We start from the raw sequence: 6,780 nt of genomic DNA, 5'->3' as shown, positions 1-6,780 counted from the left end.
GTTTCTCACGTGGACCATTTATAAGTCTCATTGTGTGAACGCTCCAAACATTCACACAAGCTTTTCTTCACCAACATTCATCTACCGTATTTTTCGGACTATAAGTGGCCGTTTTTTTCATAGTTTGGCCGGGGGTGCGACTTATACTCAGGAGCGACTTATACTCAGAAAAATACGGTATTTATTATTATTCTTCTTCTCCACATTTTGGCGCGCTCTACCTTCCACAATTTTCACCCCATTCAAAGCGTTCCAACTTCAAACTGTTCAGCCTATTTGGGAATCGCGGGCTTTCCCTTGACAAATTCCAAAAATTCCCAGAATTCCAGGTTTTCCGGGACATTTTTCCCCATTCAAAATGAACTGGCCATTTTTCAAACTTCCACCATTTCCACATTTTTCAAACCATTCCACCTTCAACACATTCCACTCATCTTGCTCATTCAAACTATCATTTTTCCGAGTTAAAAAAAATTCCAGGATTTTCCAGATTTCCTGCTTTTCCAAAGCCCTATTTCCACCATTTTTTCTGGCGACTACTGTTCCCACATTTTTTCCACGCATTTCCACCGTTCCACCGTCAAAACATTCCTCTTAATCAGGACAAAAAACAAAGTTGTTTTTTGAACTGGAAAAATTCCCGGTTTTCCCAAAATTCCAGGAATTCCGTAATACCATTTCTCAATTCAACATGTTACTACTTCAACATTTCTCCACCGATTAGAACAATTTCAACACCAACCAGTTCAACTCATTCACAACATTCAAGTTTTTTTTAAATAATTTCCCCAAAATTCCCAATTTTTTGGGAAATTCCCATTGAATTGAATGGGTCATTCTTCAAAGTTCCACAACCCCCATATTTTTCATTTGATTCAAACTGTTCCAACTTCTAAATATTCAGCCTGTTCAGGAATTGTGTGCTCTACTTCAACTATTCTAAAAAAAATTCCCGGATTTCCCATAACTCCTTTTTTTGGCGGCATTTTCCCTGTTCAGAATGAATTGGCCATTTTTCAAACTTCCACCATTTCCACATTTTTCAACCTATTCAAACCATTCTGGAAATTTAAACTTCCCCTTTTCCAAGTTCAAAAATATTCCAGGATTTTCCTAGATTTCCTGCATCTCCAAAGCCCTATTTCCACCCTTTTTTCTGGCGACTACTCCTTCCACATTTTCCCACGCACTTCAAGCGTTCCACCGTCAAAACATTCCTCTTAATCAGGACCAAAAAACAAAATTGTTTTTTGAAATGGAAAAATTCCCGGTTTTCCCGAAATTCCGTAATACCATTTCTCAATTCAACATGTTACTACTTTAACATTTCTCCACCAATTAGAACAATTTCAACACCAACCAGTTCAACTCATTCAAGTTTATTTTGACCATTTTCCAAAAAATTTCCGCTTTTCCCAAAATTCCCAATTTTTTGGGAAATTCCCATTGAAATGAATGGGTCATTCTTCAAAGTTCCACAACTCCCACATTTTCCTCTGATTCAAACTGTTCCAACTTCTAAATATTCAGCCTGTTTAGGAATTGTGTGCTCTACTTCAACTATTCTAAAAAAAATTCCCGGATTTCCCATAACTCCTTTTTTTTGGCGGCATTTCCCTGTTCAGAATGATTTGGCCATTTTTCAAACTTCCACCATTTCCACATTTTTCAACCTATTCAAACCATTCCACCATTCTGGAAATTTAAATTTCCCCTTTTCCAAGTTCAAAAATATTCCAAGATTTTCCAGAATTCCTGCATCTCCAAAGCCCTATTTCCACCCTTTTTTCTGGCGACTACTCCTTCCACATTTTTCCACGCACTTCAAGCGTTCCACCGTCAAAACATTCCTCTTAATCAGGACCAAAAAACAAAGTTGTTTTTTGAAATGGAAAAATTCCCGGTATTCCCGAAATTCCGTAATACCATTTCTCAATTCAACATGTTACTACTTCAACATTTCTCCACCGATAAGAACAATTTCAACACCAACCATTTCAACTCATTCAAGTTTGTTTTTTTTACCATTTTCCAAAAAATGTCTGCTTTTCCCAAAATTCCCAATTTTTGGGGAAATTTCCATTGAAATGAATGGGTCATTCTTCAAAGTTTCCTCTGATTCAAACTGTTCCAACTTCTAAATATTCAGCCTGTTTAGGAATTGTGTGCTCTACTTCAACTATTCTAAAAAGAAAATTCCCGGATTTCCCATAACTCCTTTTTTTTTGGCGGCATTTTCCCTGTTCAGAATGAATTGGACATTTTTCAAACTTCCACCATTTCCACATTTTTCAACCTATTCAAACCATTCCACCATTCTGGAAAATTTAACTTTCCCTTTTCCAAGTTCAAAAATATTCCAGGATTTTCCAGAATTCCTGCATCTCCAAAGCCCTATTTCCACCCTTTTTTCTGGCGACTACTCCTTCCACATTTTTCCACGCACTTCAAGCGTTCCACCGTCAAAACATTCCTCTTATTCAGGACCAAAAAACAAAGTTGTTTTTTGAAATGGAAAAATTCCCGGTTTTCCCGAAATTCCGTAATACCATTTCTCAATTCAACATGTTACTACTTCAACATTTCTCCACCGATTAGAACAATTTCAACACCAACCAGTTCAACTCATTCAAAACATTCAAGTATATTTTGACCATTTTCCAAAAAATGTCCGCTTTTCCCAAAATTCCCAATTTGTTTGGGAAATTCCCATTGAAATGAATGGGTCATTCTTCAAAGTTCCACAACTCCCACATTTTCCTGTGATTCAAACTGTTCCAACTTCTAAATATTCAGCCTGTTCAGGAATTGTGTGCTCAACTTCAACTATTCTAAAAAAAATTCCCGGATTTCCCATGACTCCTTTTTTGGGGGGGCATTTTCCCTGTTCAGAATGAATTGGCCATTTTTCAAACTTCCACCATTTCCACATTTTTCAACCTATTCAAACCATTCCACCATTCTGGAAATTTAAACTTCCCCTTTTCCAAGTTCAAAAATATTCCAGGATTTTCCAGAATTCCTGCATCTCCAAAGCCCTATTTCCACCCTTTTTTCTGGCGACTACTCCTTCCACATTTTTCCACGCACTTCAAGCGTTCCACCGTCAAAACATTCCTCTTACTCAGGACCAAAAAACAAAATTGTTTTTTGAAATGGAAAAATTCCCGGTTTTCCCGAAATTCCATAATACCATTTCTCAATTCAACATGTTACTACTTCAACATTTCTCCACCCATTTGAAAAATGTCAACACCAACCAGTTCACCTCATTCACAACTTTTAAGTTTTTTTTTTGTTTTTTTACCATTTTCCAAAATATTTCCGCTTTTCCCAAAATTCCCAATTTTTGGGGAAATTTCCATTGAAATGAATGGGTCATTCTTCAAAGTTTCCTCTGATTCAAACTGTTCCAACTTCTAAATATTCAGCCTGTTCAGGAATTGTGTGCTCTACTTCAACTATTCTAAAAAAAAAAAATTTCCCGGATTTCCCATAATTCCTTTTTTGGGGGGGCATTTTCCCCGTTCAAAATGAATTGGCCATTTTTCAAACTTCCGCAATTCCCACATTCTGGAAATTCCACCTACCATTTTTCCAAGTTAAAAAAAAATTCCTGTTTTTTTTTTTTACCATTTTCCAAATATTTCCGCTTTTCCCAAAATTCCCAATTTTTGGGGAAATTTCCATTGAAATGAATGGGTCATTCTTCAAAGTTTCCTCTGATTCAAACTGTTCCAACTTCTAAATATTCAGCCTGTTCAGGAATTGTGTGCTCTACTTCAACTATTCTAAAAAAAAATTCCCGGATTTCCCATAATTCCTTTTTTTGGGGGGCATTTTCCCCGTTCAAAATGAATTGGCCATTTTTCAAACTTCCGCAATTCCCACATTCTGGAAATTCCACCTACCATTTTTCCAAGTTGAAAAAAAATTCCTGATTTTTTTTTTACCATTTTCCAAAATATTTCCGCTTTTCCCAAAATTCCCAATTTTTGGGGAAATTCCCATTGAAATGAATGGGTCATTCTTCAAAGTTCCACAACTCCCACATTTTTCATCTGATTCAAACTGTTCCAACTTCTAAATATTCAGCCTGTTTAGGAATTGTGTGCTCTACTTCAACTATTCTAAAAAAAATTCCCAGATTTCCCATAACTCCTTTTTTTTGGCGGCATTTTCCCTGTTCAGAATGAATTGGCCATTTTTCAAACTTCCACCATTTCCACATTTTTCAACCTATTCAAACCATTCCACCATTCTGGAAATTTAAATTTCCCCTTTTCCAAGTTCAAAAATATTCCAGGATTTTCCAGAATTCCTGCATCTCCAAAGCCCTATTTCCACCCTTTTTTTCTGGCGACTACTCCTTCCACATTTTTCCACGCACTTCAAGCGTTCCACCGTCAAAACATTCCTCTTATTCAGAACCAAAAAACAAAGTTGTTTTTTGAAATGGAAAAATTCCCGGTTTTCCCGAAATTCCGTAATACCATTTCTCAATTCAACATGTTACTACTTCAACATTTCTCCACCGATTTGAAAAATTTAAACTCCAACTATTTCAACTCATTCACAACATTCAAGTTTTTTTTTAACCATTTTCTAAAAAATGTCTGCTTTTCCCAAAATTCCCAATTTTTTGGGAAATTTCCATTGAAATGAATGGGTCATTCTTCAAAGTTCCACAACTCCCACATTTTCCTCTGATTCAAACTGTTCCAACTTCTAAATATTCAGCCTGTTCAGAAAATTGTGTGCTCTACTTCAACTATTCTAAAAAAAAATTCCCGGATTTCCCATAACTCCTTTTTGGGGGGGGGGGGGGGGGCATTTTCCCTGTTCAGAATGAATTGGCCATTTTTCAAACTTCCACCATTTCCACATTTTTTAACCTATTCAAACCATTCTGGAAATGTAAACTTCCCCTTTTCCAAGTTCAAAAATATTCCAGGATTTTCCAGAATTCTTGCATCTTCAAAGCCCTATTTCCACCGACTACTCCTTTCACATTTTTCCACGCACTTCAAGCGTTCCACCGTCAAAACATTCCTCTTAATCAGGACCAAAAAACAAAGTTGTTTTTTGAAATGGAAAAATTCCCGGTTTTCCCGAAATTCCATAATACCATTTCTCAATTCAACATGTTACTACTTCAACATTTCTCCACCCATTTGAAAAATTTAAACTCCAACTATTTCAACTCATTCACAACATTCAAGTTTTTTTTTTTTTTTACCATTTTCCAGAAAATGTCTGCTTTTCCCAAAATTCCCAATTTTTTGGGAAATTCCCATTGAAATGAATGGGTCATTCTTCAAAGTTCCACAACTCCCACATTTTTCATCTGATTCAAACTGTTCCAACTTCTAAATATTCAGCCTGTTCAGGAATTGTGTGCTCTACTTCAACTATTCTAAAAAGAAAATTCCCGGATTTCCCATAACTCCTTTTTTTGGGGGGCATTTTCCCTGTTCAGAATGATTTGGCCATTTTTCAAACTTCCACCATTTCCACATTTTTCAACTTATTCAAACCATTCAACCATTCTGGAAATTTAAACTTCCCCTTTTCCAAGTTCAAAAATATTCCAGGATTTTCCAGAGTTCCTGCATCTCCAAAGCCCTATTTCCACCCTTTTTTCTGGCGACTACTCCTTACACATTTTTCCACGCACTTCAAGCGTTCCACCGTCAAAACATTCCTCTTAATCAGGACCAAAAAACAAAGTTGTTTTTTGAACTGGAAAAATTCCCGGTTTTCCCGAAATTCCGTAATACCATTTCTCAATTCAACATGTTACTACTTCAACATTTCTCCACCGCTTTGAAAAATTTCAACACCAACCATTTCAACTCATTCAAGTTTGTTTTTTTTACCATTTTCCAGAAAATGTCTGCTTTTCCCAAAATTCCCAATTTTTTGGGAAATTTCCATTGAAATGAATGGGTCATTCTTCAAAGTTTCCTGTGATTCAAACTGTTCCAACTTCTAAATATTCAGCCTGTTCAGGAATTGTGTGCTCTACTTCAACTATTCAAAAAAAAATTCCCGGATTTCCCATAACTCCTTTTTTTGGGGGGGCATTTTCCCTGTTCAGAATGAATTGGCCATTTTTCAAACTTCCACCATTTCCACATTTTTCAGCCTATTCAAACCATTCCACCATTCTGGAAAATTAAAATTCCCTTTTTCCAAGTTCAAAAATATTCCAGGATTTTCCAGAATTCCTGCATCTCCAAAGCCCTATTTCCACCCTTTTTTCTGGCGACTACTCCTCCCACATTTTTCCACGCACTTCAAGCGTTCCACCGTCAAAACATTCCTCTTATTCAGGACCAAAAAACAAAGTTGTTTTTTGAAATGGAAAAATTCCCGGTTTTCCCAAAATTCCGTAATACCATTTCTCAATTCAACATGTTACTACTTCAACATTTCTCCACCGATTTGAAAAATTTCAACACCAACCATTTCAACTCATTCAAGTTTTTTTTTTTTTACCATTTTCCAAAAAATTTCCGCTTTTCCCAAAATTCCCAATTTGTTAGGGAAATTCCCATTGAAATGAATGGGTCATTCTTCAAAGTTCCACAACTCCCACATTTTTCATCTGATTCAAACTGTTCCAACTTCTAAATATTCAGCCTGATCAGGAATTGTGTGCTCTACTTCAACTATTCTAAAAAAAAATTCCCGGATTTCCCATAACTCCTTTTTGGGGGGGGGGGGGGGGGGGGGGGGATTTTCCCTGTTCAGAATGAATTGGCCATTTTTCAAACT

Source organism: Nerophis lumbriciformis, linkage group LG18, assembly GCF_033978685.3.
Source record: "Nerophis lumbriciformis linkage group LG18, RoL_Nlum_v2.1, whole genome shotgun sequence".
Lineage (NCBI taxonomy): Eukaryota > Metazoa > Chordata > Actinopteri > Syngnathiformes > Syngnathidae > Nerophis > Nerophis lumbriciformis.
Note: the sequence above shows the minus strand (reverse complement) of the source record.